Raw genomic sequence first — 20,574 nt, 5'->3', positions numbered from 1 at the left:
GATTCTGGCAGAGGATGCGGCCGAGTAAATCTCCTGGCACTCACGCATCCTCCGCAGGTCAGCGGGATCCTCTACCGCGAGGAGCACGTCATCGGCGTAAGCCGATAGGACGACCTCCACGCCCGGCCCTTGCAGAGCCAGTCCCATCAACCTCGTCCGCAAGAGGCGCAGGAAAGGCTCCACGCAAACGGCGTATAACTGGCCGGACATGGGGCATCCCTGGCGCACCCCTCTCGTAAAGCGAAGGGGCGCCGTCAAGGACCCGTTAACCTTAATCAGACACTCCGCGGCGGCGTACAAAAGTCGGATCCGGGCGACGAAATGCGTCCCGAACCCGAAAGCGCGCAGAGTTCCGAGCAGATAGTTGTGATCCACCCTGTCGAACGCCTTCTCTTGGTCGAGGGATAGGAAGGCGACCGACAGACCAGCCTCCTGGGAATGATGGATGAGGTCCCCGACCAGATGGATGTTGTCGTGGATTGTCCGGCCCGGGACCGTGTAGGACTGGTCGGGGTGGATCATGTGGTCCAGCACGGTGCCAAGGCGAGCAGACATCGCCCTGGCGAAGATTTTGTAGTCCGTGCTGAGGAGGGAGACCGGGCGCCAGTTCTTAAGGAGGCGGAGATCGCCCTTCTTAGGCAGCAGGACGATGACTGCCCTGCGCTAAGAGAGGGGCATCTCCCCGGTCGCCAGACTTTCCCCCAGGACCCACGCGTAGTCGCTCCCCAGGACGTCCCAGAACACCCTGTGGAACTCCACGGTCAGCCCGTCCAGCCCCGGGGATTTTCCCCTCGAGAGCCGGTCGAGGGCACCGGTCAGCTCCGCCAGGCTGAGCAGAGCTTCCAAATTTTCACCGCCCTCCGGGCTGACTTTCGGCAGGTCCTCCCACAAAACTCTACGCGCTTCCTCGCTGGACGGATCTGGAGAGAACAGAGCCCCGTAATATTCACGGGCCCTGTTGTTGACGCCCTCCGGATCCGAGACGAGAGAGCCGTCGTCGGCCAGCAGCGTCAAGAGCTGCTTACGGACACTCTGCCTTTTTTCCAGCGAGTAGAAGAAGGGGGAGCCGCGGTCCAGATCCCGCAGGAACCGGATCCGCAACCTCACGAACGCGCCTCGGGACCCGACGAGCTGCAGGTCCTTCAGCGCGCCTTCTTCGCTTCGTACACCGTCCGCAGGGCCGAGTCCTGGACGACTTGACCGAGACGGGCTTCCAGGTCAAGCACCTCTTTTTCTAGTCGCCCGACCCTGGCCGCCCGCCTCTTGGTCGACCCCCTCGCGTACTCTTGACAGAAGAAGCGGACGTGCACCTTGCCCAAGTCCCACCATAGCCTCGAGGAGGGGAAGCCCCCCTGCTTCCTTCTCCAGTCGGACCAGAATCGACGGAACGAGTCCTGGAACCGCACGTCCTCCAGCAGCCGGTTGTTAAAGTGCCAGTACGCGGACCCCGTCCTCGCGCGGAGCGAAGCGAGCTCTGCCCACACCAGGTGGTGGTCCGAACACGGCACCGGCCGCATGGAGGCCGCCGGGATGCAGGAAACGTACGCCCGAGACACGTAAAGGCGGTCGACTCTGGACCATCCTACTCCAGGCCTCACCCAAGTAAAGGCGCTGGAGTTGGGGTGGAGATTTCGCCAGACGTCCACCAAGTCGAAGGACCCGACCAGGTCCCTCAACTTCTTCATCGCCGTCATGCTCTGCGGGGCACCGGAGCGGTCCCTCGCCTCGAGGGTGCAGTTAAAATCCCCCCCGAGGACAATGCAGTCGCCGACGTCGACGGAGCCAAGAAGAGCGGACACTTCTTCGAAGAAGCGCGCCTGCTGCGGGCCGGGCTGAGGGGCGTACACGTTCACGAGATGGAGCGGCACGTCCCCCAGGCGAACCGTGACGTGCAGCAAGCGGCCTGGCACGGGCTCCTCGACCCCCAAAATCTCCGGCTGAAAATGCGGGCCCAGCAAAATGGCCACCCCACTAGAAGTGGCGGTGGGGTGGCTCATGCGGACCTCTCCTTGCCATTCCAGGAGCCACGTGGCTTCGTCTCCCGGAACGGTGTGGGTTTCTTGCAGGAAGCACACCGCATATTTCCCCTCCCGCAGGAGCGAAAAATTGTCAAATCTACGGCGTGCCCCTCTGCCGCCGTTGATGTTGAGGCTGGCTATGGTTATCTTCATGGCAAAAGCATAGTGCAACCTCTACCTTAACCTATTGTGGGGGAGGGAGCGGAGTCTTTTGTTGACCTCCACTCCTTCAGCAGCCCAGCGAGGAACTTTTTGAGCCGGCGCAGCTCAAGGCCTTGCGCCTTTGATAAGGGCCCGCCCGCGGCCATGGTTTTAGCGGCGACGCGGACGGAAGCGATGAGCAGCCCCGGCTCGGACCATCTTTCCAGGGCCAGATGGGCTTGGTTGCGGCGACCCTGGCTTTCGACCAAAAAGTCCCGGAGTTCCTTTGCAGGAATGAGGAGGGCCTCAGCGACGGCCGCGAGCAGATCCACCGCCTCGCTGGCGATGGACTCGAGATCTTCTCCCTCGTCCTCCACCGAGTCCCCGTCCCCCTCCGGGAGGTGGCCGCCAGCAGCCGGCCCGTCGACCGCACGAGGTACGGCAAACGGCCCGGCCGCTCCATCCGGCCCTGGCTCCGCCCCGATCCCACCCCCAGGATCGCCGGCAGAGGAGTCCCCACTGGGCTCTTTTAAAAGTGGTGCTGGGTCGGGAAGCGACAGTGGAAGGGGTTCCCCCACCGCCCCAGGAACCGGGGAACAAGGAGAGACCCGGCCATAGGAAATCCCCAGGCCCTCCAAGCGCTCCAGCTCCAAAGTAGGGGGCGAGGGTGGGTGTTCCTCCCCCTCCCCGCCGCCACCCCCCGGCCCAGCGTGTACAGATTCATTAAAAGTGCTAATACTTTGTATTTCTGCCGAGTCGAGCAAATCCCGGGGGAAGTTGGGTATTTGCTGGGCGGGCTCAGGTTCGGCCTTTTCGGCCCCGCCCGCCTCAGTCCCCGGGACGCCCGGCCCGGCGGCAATGCATTCTTCCGCTGGCCCCATGCCCCCCACGACAGGCAGATCTTCCACGCCATCCCCGGGAGGCAGAGGCTGGGCTGTCTCGACTGCCTCACCCTCCCCGGGGACAGATTCCTCTCGCCTACGGCGCAGTTTGGGGGCGCCGGTGGGGGACGCGGGACACGCGGCGGGCACCGACTCCTCCGCGGAGGGATGTTGTTCCCCCCCCGCCTCATTGCAGCGGCGCCTCCTATTTTTCCTGGGGGGGCACGGAGACAGGGAGACCCCCATGTCTGCTGAGGCCTCCCGCTCCGCCCCCCCTCCTTTTTCTTATCTTGCCCGCGCCCGAACCCCTCTGCGGTATTAGTCAAGGGCTCGGGCACGGGCTCAGGGCACCCCGCGCTCGCCGGTGACGGGGTTGGGCCGAGCGCGGTGAACAGCTTGTCTGGCGCACTAAGGGGACCCGCCTCTAGGTGTTTCGCCTTCTTCCGTGCCTTCTTTCCGGCCGGACGCTCTCCCTCCCCCCCGCCGGAGGCCGTGAAAACAAAGGCCCCCGACGATGCCCGCGCACCCACAGCTCCCAGCACGCGGACGCTACTAGGGGGAGGGGTGGCGGCGGCGCCAGCCTTGGCCGCCCTCGGTGGTTTGGCGGCCTTGGAGGCGGGGCAGTTCTTGCGAATGTGCCCCACCTCCCTGCAGGCATGGCACCGCACGCCATCCGACGTCCAGAAGACGCGGTAGGCAGTCCCCTCGTGCACCACATTAAAATGCCCTTCCGTTGTGTCCTCCCGCGCCAGCCGGACAAAGAGCTGGCGGCAGAAGGAGAACACGTGGCGCAGGCTGTTCTCCCTGAGGCCGAGCGGTATGGGGTTAATCCCCGACCTTACCTCCCCCAGTTGGTGTAGGTGAGGGAGGAGGAGCTCAGCGGGAACAAAGGGCGGGACGTTTGATAGAATGACCCTCTGCGCGGTGGCCTCGAGAGGGTCCACCGGCAGGAACGTCCCGCCCACCGTGAGCCCCTTTTCAAGGGCCAGGGACACCGCCCGCTCCGACCCCAGGAAGAACACGGCCTTCCCAGACATCTTGGAGGCTGCGATAATGGCCGAGGGGCCGACTACCCCAGCCATCGCCCGCACGCACTCCTCAATGCTCATTGTGGGGTGAGTGTAGCTCTTGACCCCGTGTTTCTTAATTATAAGTCTGAATGGTGACAGGGCAGCAGGTGCCGTGGATGTGGATGCCGCCTGCGCATAAGTCCTAGCTGGCCCTGCCACCGGCGTGGATGGGGTCGCCATCACGGGGTCCCTTTAAGGGCTACACCCACCCCAAAGTCACAGGCCTTAATGGTCTTTAAATGGCCTCGTTTAATAGACTGAGCAGAGGAGCTCTTAACGAGGCACACCTCTCCCCTTGTTGACAATTGGGGAGGGGCCTTGCTCCCTCTGCTCAGTTGTCTTAATTGTTTTATATTTTTCCAATCAATTTTGGAGGAAAGGGCTCTCAGAGAGAGAGGGGAGAGACAGAGAGTAACAGAGAAAGAGAGAGGGGTGTGGGAAGGGGGGGAACTGCGAGGGCAGGTCTCCCCTCGCAGCTGTGGGTGGGTGCAATCCCCAGATGGCAAACAAAAAATAGTCTTTGGGGTGGTCTTCGGGTGAGGGGAGAAGATGTCTTCACCTGGTGCAGCTGGAGCCACACAGGCACACACTCCCAACGATGTTAATTAGGGTGGATTAATTGTTTCTTCAGCCTGGTAGCTCCAGCTATCCCAGGCTAGGCAATGGGGGAGGGGTGCTTCAAAGGTGTGTGGGGCCTAGTTGTAAGCAAGGCCCCCACACACACTTCCACACACACACACCCCCCGCGATGTTCCGGCCCCCGACTGGTCTTCTTTCCTCCCCCCACCGATACAGCAAAGTCTTTTAGGGACTGCACCAATACACCCACCTGTAGAATGGTAGAGTCTCCCTCCTTCCACACTGGATGTTGTTGTTGGTCTTTCCCCCTCTCTCCAACTCTTTGTAGAAATGGTGAAGTTGTTAAAGTTTTCTGCTTTTTCCTCCTCTCCCTCTGGGTGAAAGTTGGTGGTGAAGCCCCTTCCTTCCTTCCTTCTCTTCCTGGGCTGATTCACAGGCCCAGCCAGGAGCAAAAGAAGCAGCTCCTTCTCTCACTGCTCACAGCCACAACTGTTTAGGCCACGCCTCCACTGCTCCACAATTGGCCCAGGTGCAGCAGGTAATCAGGAAGGCGAATGGAATGTTGGCCTTCATTGCGGGAGGGATGGAGTACAAAAGCAGGGAGGTCCTGCTGCAACTGTACAGGGTATTGGTGAGCATGCAGTTTTGGTCACCTTACTTAAGGAAGGATATACTAGCTTTGGAGAGAGATGATGCATTAGGCTTATTCCGGAGATGAGAGGGTTACCTTATGATGATAGATTGAGTAGACTAGGCCTTTACTCGTTGGAGTTCAGAAGGATGAGGGGTGATCTTATAGAAACATTTAAAATAATGAAAGGGATAGACAAGATAGAGGCAGAGAGGTTGTTTCCACTGGTCGGGGTGACTAGAACTAGGGGCACAGCCTCAAAATACGGGGGAGCCAATTTAAAACCGAGTTGAGAAGGTATTTCTTCTCCCAGAGGGTTGTGAATCTGTGGAATTCTCTGCCCAAGGAAGCAGTTGAGGCTAGCTCATTGAATGTATTCAAATCACAGATAGATAGATTTTTAACCAATAAGGGAATTAAGGGTTACGGAGAGAGGGCGGGTAAGTGGAGCTGAGTCCACGGCCAGATCAGGCATGATCTTATTGAATGGCGGAGCAGGCTCGAGGGGCTAGATGGCCTACTCCTGTTCCTAATTCTTATGTTCTTATGTTCTTATTATCCGGGAAGATGCTGAGCACCTCGAGTCTCGTCACCAAGAGCATGCAGAAAGCAAGCGCAGGCAGCGGAAGGAGCGTGCGGCAAACCAGACTCCCCACCCACCCTTTCCCTCAACCACTGTCTGTCCCACCTGTGACAGAGACTGTAATTCCCGAATTGGACTGTTCAGTCACCTGAGAACTCACTTTGAGAGTGGAAGCAAGTCTTCCTCGATTCCGAGTGACGGCCTATGATGATGAGGTTCTGTAACTAGATTAGTAATCCAAAGGCCTGGTTTAATAATCCAGACACATAAGTTCAAGTCCCACCATGGCAGCTGGGCAATTTAAATTCAGTTCATGAATTAAATCTGGAATAAAAAGCTCTTGTCAGTAATGGTGACCATGAAACCAGCGGATTATTATCTTCTTCACTAATATCTTTTCGGAAGGAACATAAGAACCGAAGAAACAGGAGCAGGAGTAGGCCATACAGCCCCTCGAGCCTGCTCCGCCATCCAATAAGATCATGGCTGATCTGATCATGGACTCAGCTCCACTTCCCTGCCCGCTCCCCATAACCCTTGACTCCCTTCTCGTTCAAAAATGTGTCTATCCCCGACTTAAATATATTCAATGACCCAGCCTCCACAGTTCTCTGGGGCAGAGAATTCCATAGATTTACAACCCTCTGAGAGAAGAAATTTCTCACATCTCAGTTTTAAATGGGCGGCCCCTTATTCTGAGACTATGTCCCCTAGTTTTAGTTTCCCCTATGTGTGGAAATATCCTCTCTGCATCCACCTTGTCGAGCCCCCTCATTAGCTTATATGTTTCGATAATATCACCTCTCATTCTTCTGAACTCCAATGAGTAGAGGCCCAACCTACTCAACCTATCCTCATAATCAACCCACTCATCTCCAGAATCAACCTAGTGAATCTTCTCTGAACTGCCTCCGGTGCAAGTATATCCTTCCTTAAATCTGCCTTCCTTACCCGGTCTGGGCCGACATGTGACTCAAGACCCACAGCTATGTGGTTGACTCTTATCGTATCGAGGATGACTTGCTTCCACGCCAAAAAGTTCACAGGTGTTTCAATGAAGGACCTAATATTCCAGGTCCCGAACTACATGTTGAAGGGTGGAAGATGCCTGTGCGTGGATTTTTTTAACATGTGGTGACCGTTGCACACCAGCCACCACACGGGCTTGACAGAGCTAGGTCTTGGTCCAGTGGCAAGGGGTTAACCAGGACGACTGGAGACCAGCTCTGCTGCATAACCTAGTGCGCACACATATCGCACAGTGTGGGCTGGGCCCGTGCTGCCCCTGGGCCCTCGCCTCTTCTGGGCCCCAAACGCACACCTCTCCTGGGCCCCGGTCACTTCCATCTACAAACTCTTGCTGCTCCTTCGCCCCTCCTGCTGTGCCCGTCCGCACTGCAATTAGCGACCTGGCTTCGCAGTCATCGCCCTCCTGCAACAGCACGCGCTGCTCCCTCCATTGGCCCCGGCCGGCTGATGGTCTCGCAGGCTGGGACCGCATTGTTAACCGCCCCTCCGAAATGGCCAAGCAAGATATTTATTCAAGAAGGTGGCTCACCACCACCTTCTTGAGGCCAATTAGGGATGGCCAACAAATGCCAGCCTTGCTAGCGACGCCCACATCCCGTGAATGAATAAAAAGAATAGCAGACTCGTGCGGAGCATACATAATGCCGTGGAGCAGTTGGGCCGAATGGCCTGTTTCTGTGTTGTATAATTCTGTCTAATTCCATGTAATATTTAGAAACATAGAAACATAGAAAATAGTTGCAGGAACAGGCCATTCAGCCCTTCTAGCCTGCACCGCCATTCAATGAGTTCATGGCTGAAAATGAAACTTCAGTACCCACTTCCTGCTTTCACGCCATACCCCTTGATCCCCCGAGTAGCAAGGACTTCATCTAACTCCCTTTTGAATATATTTAGTGAATTGGCCTCAACTACTTCCTGTGGTAGAGAATTCCACAGGTTCACCACCCTCTGGGTGAAGAAGTTTCTCCTTATCTCGGTCCTTAATGGCTTACCCCTTATCCTTAGACTGTGACCCCTGGTTCTGGACTTCCCCAACATTGGGAACATTCTTCCTGCATCCAACCTGTCCAAACCCATCAGAATTTTAAACGTTTCTATGAGGTCCCCTCTCACTCTTCTGAACTCCAGTGAATACAAGCCCAGTTGATCCAGTCTTTCTTGATAGGTCAGTCCCACCATCCCGGGAATCAGTCTGGTGAATCTTTGCTGCACTCCCTCAATAGCAAGAATGTCCTTCCTCAAGTTAGGAGACCAAAACTGTACACAATACTCCAGGTGTGGCCTCACCAAGGGCCTGTACAACTGTAGCAACACCTCCCTGCCCCTGTACTCAAATCCCCTCGCTATGAAGGCCAACATGCCATTTGCTTTCTTAACCGCCTGCTGTACCTGCATGCCAACCTTCAATGACTGATGTACCATGACACCCAGGTCTCGTTGCACCTTCCCTTTTCCGAATCTGTCACCATTCAGATAATAGTCTGTCTCTCTGTTTTTACCACCAAAGTGGATAATCTCACATTTATCCACATTATACTTCATCTGCCACACATTTGCCCACTCACCTAACCTATCCAAGTCACTCTGTAGCCTCATAGCATCCTCCTCGCAGCTCACACTGCCACCCAACTTAGTGTCATCCGCAAATTTGGAGATACTACATTTAATCCCCTCGTCTAAATCATTAATGTACAATGTAAACAGCTGGGGCCCCAGCACAGAACCCTGCGGTACCCCACTAGTCACTGCCTGCCATTCCGAAAAGTCCCCATTTACTCCTACTCTTTGCTTCCTGTCTGACAACCAGTTCTCAATCCACGTCAGCACACTACCCCCAATCCCATGTGCTTTAACTTTGCACATTAATCTCCTGTGTGGGACCTTGTCGAAAGCCTTCTGAAAGTCCAAATATACCACATCAACTGGTACTCCTTTGTCCACTTTATTGGAAACATCCTCAAAAAATTCCAGAAGATTTGTCAAGCATGATCTCCCTTTCACAAATCCATGCTGACTTGGACCTATCATGTCACTATTTTCCAAATGCGCTGCTATGACATCCTTAATAATTGATTCCATCATTTTACCCACTACTGAGGTCAGGCTGACCGGTCCATAATTCCCTGCTTTCTCTCTCCCTCCTTTTTTAAAAAGTGGGGTTACATTGGCTACCCTCCACTCGATAGGAACTGATCCAGAGTCAATGGAATGTTGGAAAATGACTGTCAATGCATCCGCTATTTCTAAGGCCACCTCCTTAAGTACTCTGGGATGCAGTCCATCAGGCCCTGGGGATTTATCGGCCTTCAATCCCATCAATTTCCCCAACACAATTTCCCGACTAATAAAGATTTCCCTCAGTTCCTCCTCCTTAATAGACCCTCTGACCACTTTTATATCCGGAAGGTTGTTTGTGTCCTCCTTAGTGAATACTGAACCAAAGTACTTGTTCAATTGGTCTGCCATTTCTTTGTTCCCCGTTATGACTTCCCTTGATTCTGACTGCAGGGGACCTACGTTTGTCTTTACTAACCTTTTTCTCTTTACATACCTATAGAAACTTTTGCAATCCGCCTTAATGTTCCCTGCAAGCTTCTTCTCGTACTCCATTTTCCCTGCCCTAATCAAACCCTTTGTCCTCCTCTGCTGAGTTCTAAATTTCTCCCAGTCCCCAGGTTCACTGCTATTTCTGGCCAATTTGTATGCCATTTCCTTGGCTTTAATACTATCCCTGATTTCCCTAGATAGCCACGGTTGAGCCACCTTCCCTTTTTTATTTTTACGCCAGACAGGAATGTACAATTGTTGTAATTCATCCATGCGGTCTCTAAATGTCTGCCATTGCCCATCCACAGTCAACCCCTTAAGTATCATTAGCCAATCTATCTTAGCCAATTCATGCCTCATACCTTCAAAGTTACCCTTCTTTAAGTTCTGGACCATGGTCTCTGAATTAACTGTTTCATTCTCCATCCTAATGCAGAATTCCACCATATTATGGTCACTCTTCCCCAAGGGGCCTCACACAATGAGATTGCTAATTAATCCTCTCTCATTACACAACACCCAGTCTAAGATGGCCTCCCCCCTAGTTGGTTCCTCGACATATTGGTCTAGAAAACCATCCCTTATGCATTCCAGGAAATCCTCCTCCACCGTATTGCTTCCAGTTTGGCTAGCCCAATCTATGTGCATATTAAAGTCACCCATGATAACTGCTGCACCTTTATTGCATGCACTCCTAATTTCCTGTTTGATGCCCTCCCCAACATCACTACTACTGTTTGGAGGTCTGTACACAACTCCCACTAACGATTTTTGCCCTTTAGTGTTCTGCAGCTCTACCCATATAGATTCCACATCATCCAAGCTAATGTCTTTCCTAACTATTGCATTAATCTCCTCTTTAACCAGCAATGCTACCCCACCTCCTTTTCCTTTTATTCTATCCTTCCTGAATGTTGAATACCCCTGGATGTTGAGTTCCCAGCCCTGATCATCCTGGAGCCACGTCTCCGTAATCCCAATCACATCATATTTGTTAACATCTATTTGCACAGTTAATTCATCCACCTTATTGTGGATACTCCTTGCATTAAGACACAAAGCCTTCAGGCTTGCTTTTTTAACACCCTTTGTCCTTCTAGAATTTTGTTGTACAGTGGCCCTTTTTGTTCTTTGCCTTGGGTTTCTCTGCCCTCCACTTTTCCTCATCTCCTTTCTGTCTTTTGCTTTTGCCTCATTTTTATCTCCCTCTGTCTCCCTGCATAGGTTCCCATCCCCCTGCAATATTAGTTTAACTCCTCCCCAACAGCACTAGCAAACACTCCCCCTAGGACATTGGTTCCTGTCCTGCCCAGGTGCAGACCGTCCGGTTTGTACTGGTCCCACCTCCCCCAGAACCGGTTCCAATGCCCCAAGAATTTGAATCCCTCCCTGTTGCACCACTGCTCAAGCCATGTATTCATCTGAGCTATCCTGCGATTCCTACTCTGACTAGCACGTGGCACTGGTAGCAATCCCGAGATTACTACTTTTGAGGTCCTACTTTTTAATTTAGCTCCTAGCTCCTTAAATTCTTTTCGTAGGACCTCATCCCTTTTTTTACCTATGTCGTTGGTACCAATGTGCACCACGACAACTGGCTGTTCTCCCTCTCATTTCAGAATGTCCTGCACCCGCTCCGAGACATCCTTGACCCTTGCACCAGGGAGGCAACATACCATCCTGGAGTCTCGGTTGCGTCCGCAGAAACGCCTATCTATTCCCCTCACCATCGAATCCCCTAACACTATCGCGCTCCCACTCTTTTTCCTGCCCTCCTTTGCAGCAGAGCCACCTACGGTGCCATGAACTTGGCTGCTGCTGCCCTCCTCTGATGAGTCATCCTCCCCAACAGTACTCAAAGCAGTGTATCTGTTTTGCAGGGGGATGACCACAGGGGACCCCTGCACTATCTTTCTGACACTTGTGATCCTGGTCCAGATCAATCTTATTATTTACTTTCGGTTGGACCACAGTGATGTGAGGAAATGATTTTATTATTAACACAGCTATCTATGTTTAACGCAATAGAGTTCTGTAATTGTGATTAATCCAACGTCAAATGGCATCCTACAGATTTAGACCGATGTAAAATTTGAATTAATGGAATTTTAATGATCTCCTTTTCGGACTATGGAACAATCATAAATCATTTGTAGATAAGGATTTATGATCAGATCATCACAAATATTTACAGATGCAACCGGAAATCAGTGCGAACGTTCAACAGATGCTACGAATCATTCCATCGCGATGACAGAAGTTTTTTTCATATGTTTAGAAAAAACACAAATCCCTTCCACATCGAATCAGGAAAAATAAAATAGGCTGATACAGGATTGTTGTGTATGCAATAACAGTTAGACTGAGTGCTGTTTAACTCCAAGAGGTATGACTTGGTCCAGCTTTATTAAGGCCCAAAGTGACTAATATTCAAAATGGCTGGCCTTTTATACTTGGGCTGCACACACGTGCGGGCAGCCCAATGGCCTCCAACAGTGATGCCATCTAGTGGTTAATGATCCCAAAAGTACATACATGACAAGGATGATCGATCATTTTACATTCAGTAGACCAGCATCATTATCATAGGCAGTCCCTTGAAATCGAGGAAGACTTGCTTCCACTCTAAATGTGAGTTCTCAGGTGACTGAACAGTCCAATATGGGAATTACAGTCTCTGTCACAGGTGGGACAGACAGTGGTTGAGGGAAAGGGTGGGTGGGGAGTCTGGTTTCCGGATGCACTTCCTCCACTTAGGGCGGTCTTTGGCCAGGGACTCCCAGGTGTCAGTGAGGATGTTGCACTTTATCAGGGAGGCTTTGAGGGTGTCCTTATAACGTTTCCTCTGCCCACCTAGGGCTCGTTTGCCATGTAGGAGTTCCGGAACTCAGTAGATCAGCGATGTTACATCCACTGAAAAACTTGTTTCAAGTGTTTGGGAAAAGTTTTGTGCTCGAGATACTTAACGTTTGATATGCAAAATGAAAGTGGTGACATTAAAAAATATGTAACAAGAAAGAAAGAAATGGTTTTCAATGGCTGAAGGGTCGGTAACCAGGAAGGAAGGAAGGAAGAAAGAAACAAAGAAAGAAACAAAGAAAAGACTTACATTTATATAGCGCCTTTTATAACCACCGGACGTCTTTACCGCCAATGAAGTACTTTTGAAGTATAGTCACTGTTGTAATAGAAACATAGAAAATAGGTGCAGGCGTAGGCCATTCGGCCCTTCGAGCCTGCACCACCATTCAATAAGATCATGGCTGATCATTCTCCTCAGTACCCCTTTCCTGCTTTCTCTTCATACCCCTTGATCCCTAAGGGTCATATCTAACTCCCTCGTGAATATATCCAATGAACTGACATCAACAACTCTCTGCGGCAGGGTATTCCACAGGTTAACAACTCTCTGAGTGAAGAAGTTTCTCCTCATCTCGGTCCTAAATGGTTTACCCCTTATCCTTAGACTGTGACCCCTGGTCCTGGACTTCCCCAACATTAGGAACATTCTTCCCGCATCTAACCTGTCCAATCCCATCAGAATTTTATGTTTCTATGAAATCCCCTCTCATTCTTCCAAACTCCAGTGAGTACAGGCCCAGTCGATCCAGTCTCTCCTCCTATGTCAGTCCTACCATCCCGGGAATCAGTCTGGTGAATCTTCGCTGCACTCCCTCAATAGCAAGAATGTCCTTCCTCAGATTAGGAGACCAAAACTGAACACAATATTCCAGGTGAGGCCTCACTAAGGCCCTGTACAAATGCAGTAAGACCTCGCTGCTTCTATACTCAAATCCTCTAGCTATGAAGGCCAGCATACCATTTGCCTTCTTCACCGTCTGCTGTACCTGCATGCCAACTTTCAATGACTGATGTACCATGACACCCAGGTCTTATTGCACCTCCTCTTTTCCTAATCTGCCACCATTCAGATAATATTCTGCCTTTGTGTTTTTGTCACCAAATTGGATAACCTCACATTTATCCACATTATACTGCATCTGCCATGCATTTTCCCACTCATCTAACCTGTCCAATTAACCCTGCAGCCTTTTAGCATCCTCCTCACAGCTCACACCGCCACCCAGCTTAGTGTGATTTGCAAACTTGGAGATATTACACTCAATTCCTTCATCTAAATCATTAATGTATATTGTAAAGATCTGGGATCCCTGCACTGAGCCCTGCGGCACCCCACTAGCCAGTGGTTGCCATTCTGAAAAGGACCCGTTTATCCCGACTCTTTGCTTCCTGTCTACCAACCAGTTCTCTATCCACGTCAATACATTATCCCCAGTACCATGTGCTTTAATTTTGCAAACTAATCCCTTGTGTGGGACCTTGTCAAAAGCCTTTTGGAAGTCCAAATACACCAGATCCACTGGTTCTCCCTTTCCACTCTACTAGTTACATCTTCAAAAAATTCTAGAAGATTTGTCAAGCATGATTTCCCTTTCATAAATCCATGCTGACTTGGACCGATCCTGTCACTGCTTTCCAAATGCGCTGCTATTTTATCTTTAATAATTGATTCCAACATTTTCCCCACAACTGATCTCAGGCTAACCGGTCTATAATTACCCATTTTCTCTCTCCCTCCTATCCTAATAAGTGGTGTTAGATTAGCTACCCTTCAGTCCATAGGAACTGATCCAGAGTCGATAGACTGTTGGAAAATGATCACCAATGCATTCACTATTTCTCGGGCCACTTCCTTAAGTGGGATGCAGAGTTTCAGGCCCTGGGGATTTATCGGTCTTCAATCCCATCAATTTCCCGAACACAATTTCCCGCCTAATAAGGATTTCCTTCAGTTCCTCCTTCTCACTCGACCCTCGGTCACCTAGTATTTCCGGAAGGTTATTTGTGTCTTCCTTCCTGACGACAGAATCAAAGTATTTGTTCAACTGGTCTGCCATTTCTTTGTTCCCCATTATAAATTCACCTGAATCCGACTGCAAGGGACCTACGTTTGTCTTCACTAATCTTTTGCAATCAGTTTTTATGTTCCCTGCAAGCTTCCTCTCGTACTCTATTTTTCCCCTCGTAATTAAATCCATTGTCCTCCTCTGCTGAATTATAAAATTCTCCCAGTCCACAGGTTTGCTGATTTTTCTGGCCAATTTATATGCCTCTTCCTTGGATTTAACACTATCCCTAATTTCCCTTGTTAGGCATGGTTGAGCCACCTTCCCTGTTTTATTTTTACTCCAGACAGGGATGTACAATTGTTGAAGTTCATGCATGTGATCTTTAAATGTTTGCCATTGCCTATCCACCGTCAACCCTTTAAGTATCACTCGCCAGTCTATTCTAGCCAATTCACGTCTCATACCAATGAAGTTACCTTTCCTTAAGTTCAGCACCCTAGTCTCTGAATTAACTGTGTCACTCTCCATCTTAATAAAGAATTTTACCATATTATGGTCACTCTTCATCAATGTGGCCTCGTACGACAAGATTGCTAATTATTCCTTTCTCATTACATATCACCCAGTCTAGGATGGCCAGCCCTCTAGTTGGTTCCTCGACATATTGGTCTAGAAAACTCCAGGAAATCCTCCTCCACCGCATTGCTACCAGTTTGGTTAGCCCAATCAATATGTAGATTAAAGTCGCCCATGATAAGTGCTGTACCTTTATTTCACGCACCCCTTATTTCTTGTTTGATGCTGTCCCCAACCTCACTCCTACTGTTGTGGTCTGTATACAACTCCCACCAGCATTTTCTGCCCTTTGGATTCTGCAGCTCCAACCATACAGATTCCACATCATCCAAGCTAATGTCTTCCTTACTACTGCATTAATTTCCTCTTTAACCAGCAATGCCACCCCACCTCCTTTTCCTTTCTGTCTATCCTTCCAAAATGTTGAATACCCCTGGATTTTGAGTTCCCAGCCTTGGTCACCCTGGAGCCATGTCTCCGTGATGCCAATTACATCATATCCATTAACTGCTATCTGCCCCTTTAGAATTTTGCTGTAATGTGGCCCTTTTTGATTTTTGCCTTGGGTTTCTCTGCCCTTCACTTTTACTTTTCTTCTTTATATTTTTTGCTTCTGCCCCTATTCTACTTCCCTCTGTCTCCCTGCATAGGTTCCCATCCCCCTGCCATATTAGTTTAAACCCTCCCAACAGCACGAGCAAACACTCCCCCTAGGACATTGGTTCCGGTCCTGCCCAGGCGCAGACTGTCCGGTTTGAACTGATCCCACTTCTCCCAGAACCGATTCCAATGTACCAGGAATTTGAATCCATCCCTTCTGCACCACTCCTCAAACCACATATTCATCTGAGCTATCCTGCGATTTCGACTCTGACTCGCACGTGGCACTGGTAGCAATCCTGAGATTATTACCTTTGAGGTCTTACTTTTTAATTTAACTCCTAGCTCCCTAAATTCAGCTTGTAGGACCTCATCCCGCTTTTTACCTATATCGTTGGTACCTATATGCACCACGACAACTGGCTGGGAAGGAAGGAAGGAAGGAATGAAGGAAGGGAAGGGAAGTAAGGGCAGGAAGGAAGGTCTTACTTACATTTATATGGTGCCTTTTATGACCACCAGACATCTTTACAGCCAATGAAGTACTTTTGAAGTGTCGTCGCTGTTGTAATGTGGGAACTTGCAGTTATGTAGCTCAAGGTATCCCAAAGCAGTTTACATCCAATTAATTATTTTTGAATTGTCGTTACTGATATAGTGGGGGAAAACAGCAGAGATAAATGAATAGTTTATTTTCAAGCTTCAACGTATAAAGGGATTGATTAAATGGTTTCTTCAAATACTTTCTAAATAAAAACCGGAAAAATTACAATGCTCCACTATCCAGTGCGGAAACCAATTTTTATGTAGCTGTTATTGTGGTATGTCCATAATTATTCCCTATTGTTCCACAGCAGAGTGGATTGAGAATGAGCTTGTCAAAGGCACTTATTATAAGCAGCCTATATCTGTGTATTGAAACTGAAATTCAACTGATTTCTATTTGAAGTCAAACAAAAGACTGTTAAATTACCCCAGAATCTTTTGAAAGCTACAGGAGTGGTCGATTGAAAATCATTTTGAAACGTCTTAACAGAGGCTATTTGATCATTTTTATTTGGCATCTTTTGATTTCTCTTCTTTGCCTGTTGCCCATTCATCACAATATTCGGCGCACTTCAGAGCAGCCTTGGTTAGCCGTGGTTCGTTGTTATTTTGTTTATTTGTTCCTGGGGTGTGGGCGTCGCTGGTAAGGCCGGCATTTATTGCCCATCCCTAATTGGCCCTTGAGAAGGTGGTGGTGAGCTGCCTTCATGAGCTGCTGCAGTCCGTGTGCTGAAGGTGCTCCCACAGTGCTGTTAGGGAAGGAGTTCCAGGATTGAGACCCAGCAACGATGAAGGAACAGCTGATATACTTCCAAGTCAGGATGGTGTGTGACTTGGAGGGGAATTTGCAGGAGATGGTGTTCCCATGCGCCTGCTGTCCTTGTCCTTCGAGGCGGTGAGGTCACGGGTTTGGGAGGTGCTGTCGAAGAAGTCTTGGCGAGTTGCTGCAGTGCATCTTGTCGATGGTCCACACTGCAGCCACGGTGCGCCGGTGGTGGAGGGAGTGAGTGTTGAAGGTGGTGGATGGGATGCCGATCAAGGGAGCTGCTTTGTCCTGGATGGTGTCGAGCTGCTCGAGTGTTGTTGGAGCCGCGCTCATCCAGGCAAGTGGAGAGTATTCCATCACACTCCTGACTTGTGCCTTGTAGATGGTGGAAAGCCTTTGGGGAGTCAGGAGGTGAGACACTCGCCGCAGAATACCCAGCCTCTGACCCGCTATTATTAAACCATGAATAAAATACATTATATATTTCATTTCAAATTCTGGAACAAAAGAGGAGCTGTGTGGAAGAACAGGGTCTTCCAGCTTTGGGATCTGGGTTGAATGCAGCTGGAACACACAAGATAAAAAATGGGCCTGAATTTGCGGTCGGAGGCATCCCGTGGGTGAATGCCTCAGGCCCCTGCAGCCAAGGTTAAGGCAAGACTTCAATACATTCAGAGAATTGTGAACCTGTGGAATTCTCTACCACAGAAAGTTGTTGAGGCCAGTTCGTTAGATATATTCAAAATGGAGTTAGATGTGGCCCTTACGGCTAAAGGAATCAAGAGGTATGGAGAGAAAGCAGGAATGGGGTACTGAAGTTGCATGATCAGCCATGATCTTATTGAGTGGTGGTGCAGGCTCGAAGGGCCGAATGGCCTGCTCCTGCACCTATTTTCTACATTTCTATGTTTCTAGGTCCCAGAGGAGAGAGGTCAGCATTTATACCACTGCAGGACACAATTCCCAAGTTAGTCTGTTTTTTATCAAAAGACATATTTATACGGGAACATAAGAACATAAGAAATAGGAACAGGAGTAGGCCATACGGCTCCTTGAGCCTGCTCCGCCCTTCAATAAGATCATGGCTGATCTGATCATGGACTCAGCTCCACTTCCCTGCCCGCTCCCCATAACCCTTTACTCCCTTATCGCTCAAAAATCTGTCTATCTTCACCTTAAATATATTCAATGACCCAGCCTCCACAGCTCTCTGGGGCAGAGAATTCCATAGATTTACAACCCTCTGAGAGAAGAAATTCCTCCTCATCTCAGTTTTAAATGGACGGCCCCTTATTCTAAAACGATGTCCCCTAGTTGTAGTCTCTCCTATCAGTGGAAACATCCTCTCTGCATCCACCTTGTCGAGCCCCCTCATTATCTTATAAGTTTCGATAAGATCACCTCTCATTCTTCTGAACTCCAATGCATAGAGGCCCAACCTACTCAACCTATCTTCATAAGTCAACCCCCTCATCCCCGGAATCAATCTAATGAACCTTCTCTGAACTGCCTCCAATACAAGTATATCCTTTTGTAACTACTGAGACCAAAACTGTACACAGTACTCCAGGTGTGGCCTCACCAATACCCCGTACTGTTATAACAGGATTTCTCTGCTTTTATACTCCATCCCCCTTGCAATTTGAACAGCGAAGGAAAATACTTATCGACAAAAGCAAAATATTGTGGAGGCTGGAAATCTGATATGTAAACACAAAATGTTGGAGACACTCAGCAGGTCAGTCAGCATCTGCGGAGAGAGAAACAGAGTTAACGTGTCAGGTCAATGAACCTTTGTCATGGCTGGAAAAAGTTAGAGGTGTAACAGATTTTTAAACAAGGCTAGGGTCAGAGAAAGGGGGGAGGGGAGGAAAGAACAAAAGGGAAGGTCTGTTATCAGGTGGAAGGCAGGAGAGATTAGAGAAACAAAAGGGACGATGGTGTAAATGGGAATGACTACTGTACAGTAGACACCTCAAGTCAGTGGAGAAATACCACAAACAACGTCTCCGCAAGATCCTGCAAATCCCCTGGGAGGACAGATCCACCAACGTTAGTGTCCTCGACCAGGCCAACATTCCCAGCATTGAAGCACTGACCACACTCGATCAGCTCCGTTGGGCGGGCCACATTATCCGCATGCCCGACATGAGACTTCCAAAGCAAGCGCTCTACTCGGAACTCCTTCACGGCAAACGAGCCCCAGGTGGGCAGAGGAAATGTTTCAAGGACACCCTCAAAGCTGCCCTGATAAAGTGCTTGGCATACGAAAAAATGGGGGCAGTGGTTATGATCTGAAATTGTTAAGTCTGGAAGACTGTAAAGTGCCGAATAGAAAGATAAAGTACTGTTCCTTGAGCTTTATTGGAAACATGGAAAATAGGTGCAGGAGTAGGCCATTCGGCCCTTCGAGCCTGTGCCACCATTTAATAAGATCATGGCTGATCATACACCTCAGTACCCCTTTCCTGCTTTCTCTCTATACCCCTTGATCCCTTTAGCAGTAAGGGCCACATCTAACTCCTTTTTAATATATGTAACAAACTGGCCTCAACTACTTTCTGTGGTAGAGAATTCCACAGCTTCAAAATTCTCTGAGTAAAGAAGTTTCTCCTCATCTCGGTCCTAAATGGCTTCCCCCTTATCCTTGTGACCCCTGATTCTGGACTTCTCCAACATCGGGAACATTCTTCCTGCATCTAACCTGTACAGTCCTGTCAGAATTTTATATGTTTCTATGATATCCTCTCTCATTCTTCCAAATTCCAGTGAATATAAGTCTAGTCGATCCAATCTTTCTTCATATGTCAGTCCTGCCATCCCGGGAATCAGTCTGGTGAACCTTCGCTGCACTCTCTCAATAGCAAGAATGTCCTTCCTCAGATTAGGAGACCAAAACTGCACACAATATTCACGATGTGGTCTCACCAAGGCCCTGTACAATTGCAGTAAGACCTCCCTGCTCCTATACTCAAATCCCATCGCTATGAAGGTCAGCCTGCCATTTGCCTTCTTTACTGCCTGCTGTACCTGCATGCCTACCTTCAATGACTGATGTACCATGACACCCAGGTCTCGTTGCTCCTCCCCTTTTACTAATCTGTCACCATTCAGATAATAATCTGTCTTTCTGTTTTTGCAACCAAAGTGGATAACTTCACATTTATCCACATTATACCGCATCTGCCATGCATTTGCCTATGCATCTAACCTGTCCAAATCCCCCTGCAGCCTCCTAGCATCTTCCTCGCAGCTCGCACTGCCACCCAGCTTAGTGTCATCCGCAAACTTGGAGATATTACATTCAATTCGTTCGTGTGAACATTAACATATATTGTAAATAGCTGGGGTCCCAGCACTGAACCCTGCGGCATCCCACTAGTCACTGCCTGCCATTCTGAAAAGGACTCGTTTATTCCCACTCTTTGCTTTCTGTCTGTCAACCAGTTCTCTATCCATGTCAATACATCACCCCTAATCCCAATACCATGTGCCTTAATTTTGCACACCAATCTCTTGTGTGGGACCTTGTCAAAAGCCTTTTGAAAGTCCAAATCCACATCCACTGGTTCTCCCTTGTCCACTCTACGAGTTACATCCTCAAAAATTCCAGAAGATTTGTCAAGAATGATTTCCCATTCATAAATCCATGCTGACTTTGACCGATCCTGTCACTGCTTTCCAAATGCGCTGCTATTACATCTTTAATAATTGATACCAACATTTTCCCCAC

Source organism: Pristiophorus japonicus, chromosome 1, assembly GCF_044704955.1.
Source record: "Pristiophorus japonicus isolate sPriJap1 chromosome 1, sPriJap1.hap1, whole genome shotgun sequence".
Taxonomy (NCBI): Eukaryota; Metazoa; Chordata; class Chondrichthyes; family Pristiophoridae; genus Pristiophorus; species Pristiophorus japonicus.
Note: the sequence above shows the minus strand (reverse complement) of the source record.